Below are 18,723 nucleotides of genomic sequence, written 5' to 3' on the forward strand. Positions count from 1 at the left end.
TACTCAAAATCATGAATTACAAAATAATGTTTTTTTTTGTTTGCCTTTTTTTAAAGAGCCTTTGATGTTTGTGATGTCAAGCTTTTCTCCACAACACTGAGGGCTAGAAACTTACTGAAAAAAAAATTAAATCTGCATTTCTCACATAATCACAGGACTCCAGCAGCTGGGACTTTACAAAAACACCAAATATTGCAGGAGTCACAATAAAATTTTGAGAGTTGACAACATGGTCCCTTTGTGTAGGAATTGAATTGGTATATGTTATGGTTTTGATGCCTCCTGTGTTGACTGATAATTTCAACTATTTCTACTATACTTTTGTGATGACCACCATCTTGATTGACACAGGACCTCTAGGGCTAAAAGAATGAGGCTTTACAGCTTAAGTTAAATGACAATTCCCTGTAGGTCAGAGATCTAAGACTCATATCCTCTGTGGACTGGGCACTGAGAAGGACCTGTAACATACACTGAACAGTAAGTTACACTGGCTCTTTCTCCTATTATGATTTTCCATATTTGATTAGTTATCTACCACTGTGAATGTCTGGCATCATTACAGGGTACTGAGGGGTAGATGGCACCCCTCCATCAAACTAAGGCAATATAGCACTTATGAATCCCCACAACCACTGAAGAATAGCCTCCTTTCCACCTCTGAAATGAGAAACAGATAATAACCATCATAGCAGAGAAGGTGGCTGTGGACATCGGGTACTTACCTTACTGTTTACTCCCTAAGCTTCATAGAGCACAGTCCTGCAGATCTCCAGCACAAAGCTTCCCAGGGGGCCCCAAGGGGGTAAGGATGATGATGCAGAACCAGTACTCACCTCTCACTCAGAAAATTTGACACAATCAGGGTCCCTGCAGCTAGTGAAAGAAAAAGGAACTATCCGCCCTCTTGTTTTCACATTCTGCTCCTGATTTTCACAGAGTGAGGAGCCAAGGTCCATGTGCATTTATGTGCCTTCTTTTGCATATGCAAATAGACCTAAATATCCATTTTGCACATGTAGCTCCCCAATTTGCACACGTGATGCAAAAGCAGGCAAATATAAATATGTATTGTCCCTGACCTTCATATTATGAAAACTAGGCCTTCCATATAAGTCAATACTTTCCAGACATTAAGGTAGAATGTCTGCGTTTGGGAACATTTAATAGCTAATGAAAACTTTAGAAAACTTGTCACTTGAGCTTGGCCCGTCCACTCTGGCTGGATGATGGGTTTGTTGACCTTGAGGATGCAAGACAAACCTTCATGCTACTTCTGAATGCTGACCCACAGTAGATACCTCCCTGTCTCCACCTGACCTGCTGTGATGTGTGTGTATATATGACTGAATAAAATATATGATAGATGTATGTGTGGCTGTTTGTATGTTGCTTACTATTTCTGTCCTTCTCTACTCTTCACCAGTCAAAATTGCCAACAATGTTTGCTATCACATTTCAGGGTGGAATTTCATGTGTGTGAGTTTGTACAATGAAGACATTTTGATTAGATGTGGATTTTAAGAGACGATATGCAAAAAATGTGGGCACTCAATTTCGTGAAGAACAACATTACAAGGGTTCCAGAAATACACAACATTAACTGGTGAAAATTTGCATATGGAATTTCAGGAACTGATTTTCATCAATTTCATCCAGCCTTTCACAGAGGGAAATGTGATTGACCATCAAACTATCATTTAAAACAAAAGTATTTCTTAATATAAAATATATTTTCATACAGGGCTAGATTTACCTTATAGACACTACCCATGACAATCCCAAAGGCAAACTGGGAGCAGAAAGCTTTCATGCTCTCCACTATACCATTTTGTAGAATACAATTTTATCTTCCCCTATGCAGCTGGCAGACACAGCACAAAGATAGCCCCTACATCAATGATCTTACAATCAAAATATAAGATGAGACAAGAGGTGGATACATGAAACAGGCAGGCCTGCAAAAGGTAATGGCAGGTTTGGTAATGTGCAGTGCTTCAGTGATGCACAATGCAGGGGAAAATAATTCATTAAAATTAAACTTTCAGTTGAAATGTGGTTGTTTAAGGAATATTTCTATTGATATTGGTTGTTAAAACCTGTTTGTACAGAAGCTCAATTTTGGATCTAAATTGGCATGTATCTATTAGGTTGTGATTTTTGGAGGGAGGGAGGGGTTCAAGTCCCACTGATTTTCAAATGCCAGCATTTACCACTAAACTATTCAAAAGAAATATGACAATACATGGGATCTGTCTCTCGAGTGCACAGGTTTTGCTTAAGTTCTCAGTGGAGAGCTTATAGTCCCTAAATATCTTGGTTCCCTCCCATCATAATAAAGTGTTTACAAAGCAAAAGATGTACTGGGCAGTCCATAGCTGAATAAAATTCAATTTCTCTCTGGATCTTGTTATATAGAAGTTTGATATTAAATGGCTAAGCCACACCATCAAAAATGGCAGTTCTTCTTTCTGTCCTGGTTTTGTCAGAGGTAGGAATAAATAGAGCACAAGGCCAGGCTACCACATAGACTCGCTCTGTAGCCAATGGATTTTCCTATTTAAGGCACCATAAGTGTAGCAAACTGGCCTGTGATCATTGCTGTAAAAGATTAGCAGTTAACACACATCTGGTACACAGTAGCTTTCTCTAGCTATCCTGATACTTATGGATTAGGAAGAATTACCCACAGTTGTTTTAAAGATAAAGAATATTATCAGCATCCACTGCCATTGTTTCCAGTAGCAGTAGTCAAGACTGAAATAACATTTCCATTATCGTTACCAACCTGTATATTCATTGTATTGTAATAGCTCCATAGACAAATTTTGGCAAGCCTGACCTCAGTCCAGAATTTCATTTTCTATGTAAATGGACCCTATATACATATTTTCAGTCATTGAAAATGGATCACATTTAAAGATACACATATTTTTAATCAATTTGCACTTTTTTGATGCTCCCTTTAAGAGGGCAGCATTAAGAGAATGGAATCATTTCAATGAGGCAAAGCTCCAAATGCACAGCTTGTTTCTGCTTCTGTTTAATAAAACAGATTCCCTTTGCCTTTAAGGACAGATACTCTAGTTATTTTTATTTTATAGGAATAAAGACACAATACAGGCCAGATTTATCCAATCCACGAACAGCGGGTGCAAAGTAAGGAAAAAGGCTTAGTGGGACAATAGGAGTACCCAAAGCTAGCACCAACTACAAGCATTCAAAAAGGAGCAGAGAGCAGAAGGGGCCATGTCCCTGCTTTTCCTTTGCACTAACCAGAGGAACTGGGCAGATCATGATGGGAAATAATGTCTATACTATCTAACGGTGATTCAATGGCTGTGTTCCCTGGAAGTTCCACAAGATATTGTGCATCTCAGATAGTTATGATCATGCCGCATATTTTTCCATCTGATATGCACAAAGTCCCACACAGATATCTTGATCATTATGGGCCAAATCTAAAGACTACCAGAGTCAACACAGGGTTTTTCAGCTGACATCAGTGAACCTTGAATTAAGCCATATAACAAAGATGGCAACATTTTCCTTTCGCTTCACCATCTCAGTGGGGTTTGGAATTGTGCAGGGAGCTGCCTGTTAACTACTGCTGACTCACTTTAGCCAGCATGGTTCTTTGGACTCCACTCTGAATATTAAAGAAGTGAGAATAGTCTTCTGGTGGAGGGAGCAGGTGTCTGGGGAGAAGATTTAGGATGGGGAAAAGAATTGCATCATTAGTCAAGCCTATGAAGAAGATTTAGGTTGGGGTACATATAGTGTTATTTTGGAATTACCTTTCTTCTTATGGTACCTTTTTGACTCTACAGTGAGTATGTAACTTTTGTTTGTAGTTTTGTGGGGTGTTGACCAATTTGCAGTTATCTGTTGCAGGTTTTCTATTAGAAAACCATATCCACAAGATATTTATGTCAACACATTTTTTTTTGTGGGAAATATATGTCTCAGGTAGCTCAGTGTTGTTTGTTGACCCTTTACCTCAAAGAGAAATGGAAGAAGGAGATGAATCTATCTGCTCTGCCTGAATTTTTGGAAACTATATTGCAAAATGTTATAGAGCCCCTCAAATACAAAGCAGTAAACATTTCATCTACATTTTTTCACTTCCAGTGCTTACCTGCTCAGTTTTACCCAAAGAGAAAGGAATAGTTTACTACTCAATGTAACCCAAATCCTTTGGAAAAGGAGTGTTTAGAATGTACTCAGCAAAGATCTATACCTGAGTATAAAATGCTTAAGCAAAGACACTCCAGCTGGCAACAATTGTTGTTGCGATGATAGAAAATTGAAGAGGTTGATAATAAAGCTATAAATATTTTGCCCTGTATCCCTCCAGGGTATATGTACAGCTCTGTCATTAATCTTTATTTCCACTTAGCATAATTCTGTATGCAGTACAGAAAGCTTGTATGAGTCCAATACTGAACAAAACTGTTCATTAAGCAATTTTGCTGTGGGGCCTTTGGAGAAAATGGTCCGGTTGAAAATGTACAGAGCACATTTAACTAGAGGCAAAAACTGATGCTGGTTTAATCACACCATCAGTTATTGAAAGTGAAACAAACTTTATTTTTTAAAGCCAGCTGGTAACTTAACATGGCACACAGCAATTCTGAAGTAGCCTTGTCAGTGTATGTCACATAGGAACTGGTTAGTGCAATAGGAAAAATCCTTTAGCACATTTAGTCATAACACTGATTAGAGCAGTGCAAACTTTTCAAAGGAAATCTGAAACTACATTAAATTCCATATTAAATCACATTAAACCCATACTGAGTTTCGATTTTTGGGTATCCAACTTAGGTCACCTTAAAGGGATTTTATATTCAAAAAGTGGCCCCTGACCTCTTTTTTTTCTTTTTATTTTGGTGTAGGTTCTATCAATCCCCCAAGGAAATAAGAGAACTAATTTTCCCCAACCCACATTTCCTCTCAAGCCATGCTTAGAGAGATACAGAGTTAAAACATTATGTTTGTTTTACAAAGAAATAGTAATTAATTTTTTATGTGTAATCTCAGAGGTGTTACTGAGAAGAAACCTACTCAACCTCCATTTGAATGCTCCTCTTCGTGAATCTTAGCAGGTCAGATGAATCCTCCCTCACCCTGCCAGCACCACCCCAAAAAAACCCTAGCGATATCACGTGGAATTTACTCTTTATTTTCTTTGACATCCTGAAATGTGTTGCTTTTTCATTCCCATGAACTATAGCTGCTTTATCGCAGGATAAAAAGGGGAGAAAGCTGTCAAACTATTTTCATAAAAAAGCAAGGAAAAGTCACAGGATGTTACTTTTTCTTTATGAGCAAAGCTTTGCCATATTACAATAGTTTTATAGCTTCAATCTCTGTATTAAGTTGTATAGCATCAATAGATCAAGCTGAGAAAAATGCAGCAGCAAGTATACAGACAGCAGGCAAGATAGCAAATGGTGTAAAACAGTGCATCTCAGCTGAAGTAAATGGAGTGACACTGACTAAATACAAGCTGAGGATCTGGCCCTTTATAAATAGTGAAGAATACTTTTATATTTACTTTTTAAATGTCTGTCATAGCATAGGATATTATTTGTAACAGCTTTATTGTTTATTTATTTAATGTGTGGGACCAAATCCTTACACAATTTTCATTTAAGCAAATTCCTGAAGTGAATAAAATTTTGCTTCAGGACTGAATTAAATCTGAATAAGGATCTCAAATATGGTCCATGGTTTGTAACCTCAGTGTGTAGTTTTAACAGAGATAGTCAAAAAGTTTGATTTTCACTTTGTGGGCAATTCTGAGATTTTGAAATTTGATATCGTCCTGAAGCAGGATGAAAAGTGCTGCAGTACCCCTTTGTGAAGCTAGCCGTGTAAGCCCAGATTTTTAAAAGGTATGTAGGTGTTGCTGTGCTCAGCACTGAAGTGCCTAACTAATTTAGGAGTGAAACTGCAGGCACCATTCCTGGCTAATGAGAGCTGCAGAGCTAGTGCTCAGGGCAGGCTGGGGGCAGCGTGCAGAGCTGCCTAGCCATGCCTCCATCTAGGAGCAGCAGAGACAGGTTGCTGCTTGTGGGGAGCCACCCAAGGTGAGCACCCCCTGGATCCGGCTCCCCACACACCCTCCCGTGCCTCTGCTCCACACCCTCCCGTGCCTCTGCTCCAAACCCTCACCGCCCCCCAAACTCCCTTCCTCTTAGGTAACTGGAATTTTTCCACTTACTAGCACTCCCTATTCCCTCAACATGCTGGATAAAAAAGCTTTTACTGTAACCTTTAAAAATCTGGGCCTAAGGAGTTATGTCATGTTTTTGAAAATAGTACTTAAGGCCAGATATTTAAAAGTATTTAGCTGCCTAAAGATGCAGAGGGGGTCTTTCGAAAATCCCATTAAGTGCCTATCTGCACCTTAGGTACTTAAATACCTTTACAAATCTGACCTTTGAGCTCTTTTGAAAACATTACCCAAAGCCTCAAAAATGTACCATAGAGAATAACTGAATTAGCACGTACACTTTTGCCTTACACAATGTCTGTGATATAGTATCTGTATTCTGAAATCTTTTCTATCCTCTCTCTCAGACAAAACCAGCAAACAAAAATCCATAACAAACTCAGAATCTACTGGAGATCATTTGAAGGAACAACCAGGCAGCCCTGGGGAAGTTCCTGTTACAGTCTTGTTCTCCAAGATAGCAAGGAGATGGATTTCTGGAGAGGTGGTGTACTCAATTTCAGTGACAGAAGAAAATGAATGTGCTACAGTAACAACAGCCCCTTTGGCTAACTGTTCTGGAAGGGATCATTTCATGCTTGCAGCATCATACTTGAAATATTTAGACTGCCTCAAACCACATGCATCTAAATCATGGCAGGACAGACTCACCCCTTTATCCTTCTGAGCTAAAGTTGTCAACAGTTTACTGCATATGGATCTTCTGTATGTTTAGAAAGCAAGATCCTATATGGCATGCACGAGTATTAAAGAACCCATCATACTGATCATACAAGCATCAGTAGCGCTCTTTCCCCACTGCCCTGCAGTGTGATGTGTACTGACTGGCTGCTGTCCAGAGAGGACAAATACAGGAAAGAGGGAGACAGAAACATGGTGCTAATGCCCCTGGCTTCTGGTTCTCAGGAGAGCTTCATGCTCTGGGGTTCTAATACCCTTCTCTTTCTGTGGAGAGGAAAAACCCACATTCCCATAAAGAATAATGTCCCGACTGATGGAGTTTCCTATCCCATGAGTGAGAACAACCCAAGTAGATGATCCTTTGATCTATAGTTTCTAAAACTTTTTGGGATGAAAGGCGTAAGGAACATGTTGCATAACATTAATCAGTAGAGACTCTTTGTTTGTGAACTCTCCTCACCTTTCCCATCAAACCCACTTGCAACAGTGACTCTAGGAAAAAGAACTCTCCCCAAAGCCTTCCGAGTTGATTATTGGGTTTGTCTCCAATTGCTATAACAAAAAGAGCTCCCATTTTCTAAAAATGGCTAATGGAGGTTGGCAAAAAATCACTTGATTCTTGTGAATGAAAGAAAAATCTAGTTATTTTTCCCCGAGGGGGAGAGAATACAATGAAGTTTGGGAGGCCAGAGGGAACTACAGCATACTTTTTGATCAGGCCACTTATGGAGCTGCCTAAATATGGCTTTTGATAACTTTAGATGCCTGTTTTTGAAAATCTTGGCCAGAGATTCCGTGGTTCCTGTGAGACCTCCAACTTTTTACATCCTTTGGGGGAGCCTCTCTCCTATCCCATTATTGGAGCCCCTTCTGCAAGATAAAAGGCCATATTACCTATAAGGCAGCCAACATTTGTGTACTTAATATGGGGTGGTGGTGGTGGTTTGCAACTCATTTCTCAGCATCCTAACATGGAATGTGTGTTTGGATTTTGTCTTTATATAAGAGGGACAGCTTTGGTGGGGGTGTTTTGGATGGGGCAGGATAGCTGGACCGCAGGGTTTTACGTGTTAGTTTCTGTGCAGTTGAATTGTTTATCCAACCCTTTCTTATCTACAGATTTCCACTTTCAGGTTCTTAGCCATAATTAGTTTAAATAAAACCATTTAGGGTGGTCTGCCCAGATTCTGAGTGTTTACTGCGTGTCCTCTATTGGCTCCTTAGATTGCTAACATTGCACCCATTAAGATAAATGTATTACTCTGACTTTCCCTGTGATGTTTTCTGGAGCAATTAATGTCTGCACTCTGGGAGTGCAGACTGTTTCCAAGATGAAGTAATTGAACATTCTTCAATTTGGACATATTCTCCTGGATAGTCCGCTGACCCCCAAAAGTCTTTCTTGACCCCAATCTCTTAAAGCCTGAACACCTCTGCCCAGAAGGCAACTCCTTTGCCCAGAAGGACATATTATATGGAGGAGTGATACTGATATGCTCCAACGACAGCACCATTCAGTCTTTTTTACCTGAAAAGAAGGTGACTGCAAAGTTGAGAGAAAACCATGGACTCTCAGATTCACAATAAAAATATGAAAACACTTGGGGGAGAGGGAGAACCATGGCTTGGGGACAATTAAAATAACAATAGATCACAACATTATAATCAGTCAAATATACATCAAGCTGACTCAGACAAACCATTTTCAATAATTTTCAAATATACTGATAATTACACCATGCAGAAGAACAACTCTGATGTTTCCTTGAATTTGAAGGAGTGCCAGGGTAAGCGAAGATGGAAATGGAGGCACCATTATACTTATCAGCCTGCACATGTCCAGTCTTGGCTACCCCAAAATAACAGTGGCATTTTTCTATTATATTTAATACTGCTTGCAGGAACTCTTCTTTACTGAAGATAATGATTTAGTTGGAAAACTAATAAGACTGCAGATAGAATTTTTGCAAATTTTATATCTTATAAGCAATTTCAGTATTGAGTTCTCATTAAGATAAGGGAGACCAAATGCGACCTTTTGAAAACATGCCTCCTTTATGAATTTTCCATGATCACGTCCTGCACATCTGTAACCCATCTAGCTCTACCGGCTGCTTTCCAGATTTGATAAACAATGTTTACTGGACTTCATATTCATATTATTGGGACCATTTTGTGGGATGATGTAATAAAGTCCCGTGGGCTCATAAATATTTTTAAGGCCAACAAAGTAAATTGGAGGGTCAGCATTTTGATCAAGATGCCTAAAGTTAGGATCCTAAATTCTAAAAATAGCAGCAGAGCTCATTAACTTTAATAGGAATTTGTGTTTATTCAGCACATCTGAAAATAAAGCCAGTTTTATTTAGGCACCTAAATATGGATTTTCAAAGGACCTCAGAGTGGAATTTTGAAAAGCACCTAGTGACTTATGAGCACCAGACCACTGACATTTAAGAGGAATTCTGCTCTTAAGTCACATAGGAGCCAATCTTTTGAAAACTGTGGCTAATGTGGCTATGGTTTTTAATCCTATATTTTGCAGTGTGATTTTACTAGCTACTAGTTTCCCCAAAAAGGATTTATATTATCAATCCTATGTAAAATATAACACAAGCAGTAGAGAAGAAGACAGAGGAAGGGCTGGATTTACATGATCTATGTCTTTTTTTTTTAAATGTCTGCATGGACCCTGATTCTCCAGCCTTGCCTCTAATGGATTCATTTATATCTGTGCTGAAAATATGTATCATACTATCCACATGCATGTATCAATACCCAATGTGTATGTGCAGTCATGGGAGATGAAGGTACTAATTCTGTCTATTGATCTTCACATCTAGGCTATGTTTAAATCTTGCCAATTCCTTCTCCATAATATCTCTATGATTAGGCCTTTATTATCCATCCACACTAAAAGTTCTCATTTACTCAAGATAGTTAAGTCCAAAGCAGACTGCGAAGAGTTACAAAGGGATCTCACAAAACTGGCTGATGGGGCAACAAAATTGCTGATGATAAATGTTGGTAAATGCAAAGTAACATGTTGGAAAACATAATTCTAACTACATATACAAAATGATTCATAGATTCATAGACTCTAGGACTGGAAGGGACCTTGAGAGGTCATCGAGTCCAGTCCCCTGCCCTCATGGCAGGACCAAATACTGTCTAGACCATCCCTGATAGACATTTATCTAACCTACTCTTAAATATCTCCAGAGATGGAGATTCCACAACCTCCCTAGGCAATTTATTCCAGTGTTTAACTATGCTGACAGTTAGGAACTTTTTCCTAATGTCCAACCTAAATCTCCCTTGCTGCAGTTTAAGCCCATTGCTTCTTGTTCTATCATTAGAGGCTAAGGTGAACAAGTTTTCTCCCTCCTCCTGATGACACCCTTTTAGATACCTGAAAACTGCAATCATGTCCCCTTTCAGTCTTCTCTTTTCCAAACTAAACAAACCCAATTCTTTCAGCCTTCCTTCATAAGTCATGTTCTCAAGACTTTTAGTCATTCTTGTTGCTCTTCTCTGGATCCTCTCCAATTTCTCCACATCTTTCTTGAAATGCAGTGTCCAGAACTGGACACAATACTCCAGCTGAGGCCTAACCAGCGCGGAGTAGAATGGAAGAATGACTTCTTGTGTCTTGTTTACAACACACCTGTTAATGCATCCCAGAATCATGTTTGCTTTTCTTGCAACAGTATCACACTGTTGACTAATATTTAGCTTGTGGTCCACTATGACCCCTAGATCTCTTTCTGCCATACTCCGTCCTAGACAGACTCTTCCCATTCTGTATGTGTGAAACTGATTGTTCCTTCCTAAGTGGAGCACTTTGCATTTGTCTTCATTCGGTTTACCTCAGACCATTTCTCCAATTTGTCCAGACCATTTTGAATTTTGACCCTGTCCTCCAAAGCAGTTGCAATCCCTCCCAGTTTGGTATCGTCTGCAAACTTAATAAGCGTACTTTCTATGCCACCATCTAAGTCGTTGATGAAGATATTGAACAAAGCCGGTCCCAAAACAGACCCCTGCGGAACCCCACTTGTTATAACTGTCCAGCAGGATTGGGAACCATTAATAATTACTCTCTGAGTATGGTTATCCAGCCAGTTATGTACCCACCTTATAGTAGCCCCATCTAAATTGTATTTGCCTAGTTTATCGATAAGGATATCATGCGAGACCATATCAAATGCCTTACTAAAGTCTAGGTATACCACATCCACTGCTTCTCCCTTATCCACAAGACTCATTATCCTATTGAAGAAAGCTATCAGATTGGTTTCACACGAATTATTATTTACAAATCCATGCTGGTTATTCCCTATCACCTTACCACCTTCCAAGCGTTTGCAGATAATTTCTTTAATTACTTGCTCTATTATCTTCACTGGCACAGAAGTTAAACTAACTGGTCTGTAGTTTCCTGGGTTGTTTTTATTTCCCTTTTTATAGATGGGCACTATATTTGCCCTTTTCCAGTCTTCTGAAATCTCTCCTGTCTCCCATGACTTTCCAAAGATAATAGCTAGAGGCTCAGATACTTCCTCTATTAACTCCTTGAGTATTCTAGGGTGTATTTCAATAGACCCTGGTGACTTGCAGGCATCTAACTTTTCTAAGTAATTTTTAACTTTTTTTTAATTTTATCTTCTAAACCTACCCCCTTCCCATAAGCATTCACTATGTTAGACATTCCTTCAGACTTCTCAATGAAGACTGAAACAAAGAAGTCATTAAGCATCTCTGCCATTTCCAAGTTTCCTGTTACTGTTTCTCCCTCCTCACTGAGCAGTGGGCCTACCCTGTCCTTGGTCTTCTTCTTTCTTCTAATGTATTGATAAAAAGTCTTCTTGTTTCCCTTTATTCCCATAGCTAGTTTGAGCTCATTTTGTGCCTTTGCCTTTCCAATCTTGCCCCTGCATTCCTGTGTTATTTGCCTATATTCATCCTTTGTAATCTGACCTAGTTTCCATTTTTTATATGACTCCTTTTTATTTTGTAGGTCATGCAAGATCTCGTGGTTAAGCCAAGGTGGTCTTTTGCCACATTTTCTATCTTTCCTACCCATCGGAATAGCTTGCTTTTGGGCCCTTAATAGTGTCCCTTTGAAAAACTGCTAACTCTCCTCAGTTGTTTTTCTCCTCAGTCTTGATTCCCATGGGACCTTACCTATCAGCTCTCTGAGTTTACCAAAATCCACCTTCCTGAAATCCATTGTCTCTATTTTTCTGTACTCCCTTCTACCCTTCCTTAGAATTGCAAACTCTATGATTTCATAATCACTTTCACCCAAGCTTCCTTCTACTTTCAAATTCTCAACGAGTTCCTCCCTATTTGTTAAAATCAAGTCTAGAAAAGCTTCCCCCCAGTAGCTTTTTCAACCTTCTGAAATAAAAAGTTGTCTGAAATGCAGTCCAGAACCTTATTGGATAGTCTGTGCCCCGTGGTGTTATTTTCCCAACATATATCTGGATAGTTGAAGTCCTCCATCACCACCAAATCTTGGGCTTTGGATGATTTTGTTAGTTGTTTAAAAAAAGCCTCATCCACCTTTTCCACCTGGTTAGGTGGTCTGTAGTCGACTCCTAGCACGACATCACCTTTGTTTTTTACCTCTTTTATCCTAACCCAGAGACTCTCAACACTTCCGTATCCTGTGTCCATCTCCACCTCAGTCCAAGTGTGTACATTTTTAATACATAAGGCAACACCTCCTCCCTTTTTCCCCTGTGTATCCTTCCTGAGCAAACTATACCCATCCATACCAGCATTCCAATCATGTGTATTATCCCACTAAGTTTCAGTGATGCCAACAATGTCATAGTTGTATTTATTTATTAGCACTTCCAGTTCTTCCTGCTTATTACCCATACTTCTCACATTTGTATATAAGCATCTAAGATACTGGTTTGATCTTGCCTCCCAGTTTTGCCCTGACCATCCTTTCTCTCTGCCATTACAGCCCACGCTCCCTCTTGTTTCCGACCCATCTCCCAAGTCTTCATGTTCCCCACTCACCTGTGGGCTTTGCTCACCTGTCCCCATCAAACCTAGTTTAAAGCCCTCCTCACTAGGTTAGCCAGTCTGTGTGCAAATGGGGTCTTTTCCCTCCTTGAAAGGTGAACGCCATCTCTGCCTAGCAGTCCTTCCTCAAATAGCATCCCATGGTCGAGGAAGCCATAGCCCTCCTGGCCACACCATCTTCGCAGCCAGGCATTCACCTCCATGATGCATCTGTCTCTGCCTGGGCCCCTACCTTTGACAGGAAGAATCGAAGAGAATACCACCTGCACTCCAAACTCCTTCACTCGTACTCCCAGAGCCCTGTAGTCACTCTTGATCCACTCAGCGTCGCACCTCACAGTATCATTTGTGCCCACATGGATGAGTAGCATGGGGTAGTAGTCAGAAGGCCGGATAATCCTCGACAATGCCTCTGTAACATTTCGGATACAGGCCCTCGGCAGGCAGCATACCTCCCAAGATGAAATGTCAGGGCTACAGATGGGCTAAAAAGGAATTAGATATGTTCATGGAGGATAGGTCCATGAATGGCTATTGGCCAAGATAGTCAGGTATCCAACCCCACATTCTGTGTGTCTCTAGCCTCTGACTGCCAGAAGCTAGGAGTGTACAACATGAGATGGATAATTCAATGATTGCCTGTTCTGTTCATTCCCTCTGAGGCATCTTGGCTACTATTGGAAGACAGGATACTGGGCTATATGGATCATTGGTCTGACCCAGTATGATCATTCTTATCTATTATGTTCTTATCCAGGCTTTCATCATCTTGTGTCTCAATTACTGCAACATTCTCCTCCCTGACCTTGACAAATGCAATCTTGACCTGCTTATATGCATTCAGCATACTGCTGCAAAGATCATTTTCCAAGCCTGTCATTTTGGCCAAGTCGCTGCTCTCTTTGCATCCCTCCACTAGCTCCCCCTTCTCTATCACATAAAACATAAGTAGCTGGTATTTATAGTCATTCCACATCATAACCATAGTCTATCATTCACTTTTAAATAATCGATGCTCATCTCCAATGAGCCCATGATGCCAGCCTCCATTGCCTACTTATTAAATTTGCAGCCAAGTACCCATGCTGCCTGTCATGCTTGAGGGGTTCTCTTCATAATTGTCTGCTGAAGGATTAAAATCCATGTGCATTTTATATAACAACCTAGTATATGGATTGTACCAGCTCTTTTCCAGACTCAAGTTCCAGAGTATGGTCAAGAGACCAGAGGCCTAGCAAATAGTGATCAGCTAAGAGAAAGCTAAGGTAAACAGCTAACCTTGTTTTGCTAAAATAAGACTAGTCAGTAAATTGCCAGGTGTTGGAGCTAAGAACTAAATAATTGTGTCTTATTGAGAGTTGCTGACTGAACAAAGAATCCCTGTTCCTATTGTGTTAGTTTCTTCTGTAGGGAGACGTTTTCCCCACAGATCCAACCTTGAGTTTATAAAAGGTTGGCATATGTCAGTATAAGTTATGGCATCCTCCCACCTCCCTTTCCCAGGGAGCAATGCCTGGCTTAAGACATAAAGGAGACAATCTTTATTGCCATATATTTTCACTGTTTCTTTGCTTTAACCCCTAGGAATGTATCTGCTGGACAATCAGAGGAGCTACTCCATTCCTATGGACCCCAAATCACAATTCAACATATATATTTTATACTAATAACGTTTTATCAAAGTATTAATTAAATGTTAACTTGCTAACTTAAGACCATGGGCGGAGACATTATGAAATTTGTTAGCCATTGGCTACTGTGCTATCTTGTCTTACTGCAAAACCTATCTCGGGGTGTGGAACTGCCTACCCTGTCACTTTCGCCTGCCCATGTAAAATCCATATATTCTATTGTAATCAATTGATTGACAGTGTCTCTAAGCCTAATAAGCAAGGCGACATTCTGCCAGCACTGTGTGTAATAAACTCCTATCCTTGACCTCTACACGATGTGGATTTATGTCCTTCACTGCAAAACTACCTGCCCATTCATCTTTCAAGCCTTCCTAAAAGTGCTCTAGGCCATGAGGCCTACAAAAGAACCTGACAACTGTTAGGCTGCTGGTGTGCAGAGACCACACTGACCAGTAGGATCTCATAGAACCACAGAAATGTAGGGTGGAAGGGACCTTAAGAAGTCATGTAGTTGATCACCTGTGCTGCAGCAGGTCCAAGTATTCATAGATCATCCCTGACAGGTATTTGTCTAACCTGTTCTTAAAACCTCCAGAGATCGAGGTTTCTCAACTTCCATTGGTAACATTTTCCAGTACTTAACTATGCTTTTAGCTGGTAAGTTTTTCCCAATATCTAACCTAAATCTCTCTTCCTGCAGATCTAGTTGATTATTTCTTGTCCTTCCTTCGGTGGACATACTGAACAAATGATCACCATCCTTTTCAAAACTGCCCTTAACTTATCAGGTACCCGCATTAAACCTTTTTTTCTCAAGTCTAAACATGTCCAGTGGTTTTTACCGTTCCTCATAGGTCATGTTTTCTAAGCCATTTATTTTTTTTTCTTTTCTCTGGAATCTCTCCAAATTGCCTACATTGTTCTTAAAGTGTGATGCCCAAAATTGAGCACAATACTTCGGCTGAGTCTCACTGTTGCTAAGTGAAGTGGAACTATTTCCTCCTGGATCTTCCATACGACACTCCTGTTAGCACTCCCCAAATGATATTTTCTTTTTTACAGTTGCATCAAATTGTTGGCTCATGTTCAATTTGTGACAGACTATAACCCCCAGATCTGTTTCAACAGTATGGATTATTCCTCGTTTTGTATTAGTTTATTTGATTTTTCCTTTGTAAGTGTAGTACTTTGCACTTGTCTTTATTGAGTTTCATCTGGGTGATTTCAGTCCAATTTCTTGCTTTGTCATGATTGTTTTGAATTCTGATCCTGTCCTCCAAACTGCTTGCAACTCCTCCCAGCTTAGTGTTATAAGCAAATCTTATAAGCATGTTCTCCATTCGATTAGCCATGTTGTTAATGAGAATATTGACAATTACCAGACCCAGGACAGACCCCCAGGGAACCTACTAGTTACGTCCTCCCAGTTTGAAAGAGAATCATTGTTAACTACTTTTTGAGTATGGTCTTTCAACCATTTGTGCATGCACCTCATAGTAATTTCATCTAGACCATCTTTCCCTAGTTTGCTTATAAACAATGTCATGTGGAAATCTCTCAAAAGCCTACTAAAAATCAAGACATATCACATCTGCTGCTTCCCCCATCCACTAAGCCAATCACCCTGTCACAGAAAGAAATTAGATTGGTTTCTCATGATTTGTTCTTGATCAGTCCATGCTGGTTATTACTTATTATCCTCCAAAGGCTTACAAATTGATTCTTTAATATTTTGTTTCAGTATCTTTCCATGTATCAAAGTTAAGCTGACTTGTCCATAGTCCCCCAGCTTCTCTTTGTTCCTCTTGTTGAGCATAGATACTATGTTTGTTCTTATGCAGTTCCAAGAGCTCACCATCCTCCATAAGTTCTCAAAGGCAAAAAGTTCTAAGATTCCTTAAGTACCCAAGGGTGAATTTCATTAGGCCCTGCTGACCTGAGTACATCTAATTTACATAAAAAATCTTTAACTTATTTTTTCCCTTTTCCAGCTTGTGTTCTGTCCTCTGTCACTTATACTCCCCTATCTGTCTGTGTCAATCTGTTGTCTCATCTTAATCTTAGATTGTACGTCTCTTGAGGCAAGGGCTGTCTTTTTGTTGTGTGTTTACACTGTGCCCAGCACAGTAGGGTCCTGGTCCATGATCAGGGATCTTAGGTACTATTGTGGTAATAAAAATAATGATTACATAAATATTTGCATATACAGTTATATACCTGATATTTTAATAACCAGACTCAAAGAATTTACCATGGACAGGTTTGCTTCAATATTGACAATGACAGCAACCAAGTGCTGATTGCTTAAAGCATGAAGGCAAATTGAGGTAACAGATTTACAACAAGATTCACATAGCAGGTTAGTTAAAACTAGCCAGCCAAGACAAATTCCATTCTCAGTCCCTGGCATGGAACTCAGTGTCAGATCATGGAACTTTTGTGAAGAGCACAGAACAGAGAAGGCAGATGGACAGCCAAGTATTTCCATAATGAAGCACATTCAGCCATGCTGAATACTTCATATAGAGGGTGAGCACTTTCTCCACAGTGGCTAGGTACACAATGACTTTTTCTTTTCTGTACTGTGTTAACCCAGAAGAATGTCCTACAGTAGAAAGCTCCAGTTCCATCTGAGAGTAGCAGGGGTAGGAATCAATGACATCCCTTGAAGATTTTGTACCTATGCATATGCTTATCTGTGTTGTAATCCATGAGGATAGTGAGCTAGCTCCTGGTTTTGCTAGTAATGAGCTTTGTAGCATGTTTGATGCTTACTAGGCCCTTACTCATGCAGAAATGTAAAAGTAAGCCATTTTTCCCTCTCAGCAGCAGTTCTTAAGGTACTCTCAGTTCTCCAGAAATTTTAGCTGCTCAAATGCATGTACATTTGGGTCCTGAGCTTGCCTACCCCTGAGCTCAAAGAGATGTTGTTGTCCTCTGTTGACATCACTTTTCTTAACTTGTTTATTTGATTAGGCATGGATTATGATATACTGGATAATAAAATGCTAAAGCTAGGGCCTGTAGTAAAACCCTAACGAGTATTTAACAGTCTCTAACAGTATTAATTGTTAAAATACTGTCAACAGCAACTTTTTTTTTAAATAAAGCCCTTGGGATAGACTTAAAGCTAATAAAAGCATTCACCAGATCTTTATACTTGGTTCTCTTCCCTTTACCTCCCTGAAAGCCCCTTGTGTTTGTTACTGTTTCCCATTTTTGTATCTTAATTTAAGCACTTAGGAACAGGGACCGTGGTCAAAATTTTCAGAAGTGACTGTGATTTTGAGTTCTTTGTAGTTTGGTTGCCCAGGTTTCAGAAAGTGCTGAGCACCCACACTCTGAAAATCAGGCCCCTTTATATAGGGTCTCAAGTTGGCCACTCAAAATCGAAGGCACCTCAGATCACTAGTCACTTTTGCAACCTTGCCCACTGTCCTTTATTAGTCTGTAATTATATATGCCCATTTATTATACTAGTTAAACAAGAAACAGTAACACGTGAAAGGGGACAGGAAAAACATGTACATGATGGGGAATTTGAGAGTAAGGAAACTATTCAATATATTGTAAATTTATATTTGTATAGCTTCCAGTATTTGCTTCATCTAATTTTCATGAGTAACCAATAATTTGTTAACAACTTATTTGAAACACTAAAACCAAGGCCAATGCAATAGACGATTGGAAAACTACTAAATTTAGGATTTTTCTCACAAGGGGAAATTCGGGCAAGTTAGAAACTGCATACTGAAAACTTGAGGTTTTCACAGCCACATCACAGCCCCTCACTGAGGCTAAGATATCAAACTCATGGAAAAGACAAAGAACATGGCTGTAATGCCTGGGGATTTACTTCAAGTGATGGCTACTGATCTAAACCCCATCACAACACATTCCAGCTTTATCCCTGAGCACATGGCCACGTTACATGCCATGCTATTGTTGGATCCTGCATTGTGGGTGCATGTTATTATCCCTCCCATGGAGAGGTTAGTTATACAGAGCAGGAGGTAATGATATAATTCAACACTGACCTTCTACCGATCTTAGATGCTTACATAGCCTCCATTACCATGTTATCTAAGCATCTTATGATCATTAATATATACATCTTTACAGGACCTG

The sequence above is a fragment of the Gopherus evgoodei genome, chromosome 1, assembly GCF_007399415.2.
Source record: "Gopherus evgoodei ecotype Sinaloan lineage chromosome 1, rGopEvg1_v1.p, whole genome shotgun sequence".
NCBI classification, from domain to species: domain Eukaryota; kingdom Metazoa; phylum Chordata; order Testudines; family Testudinidae; genus Gopherus; species Gopherus evgoodei.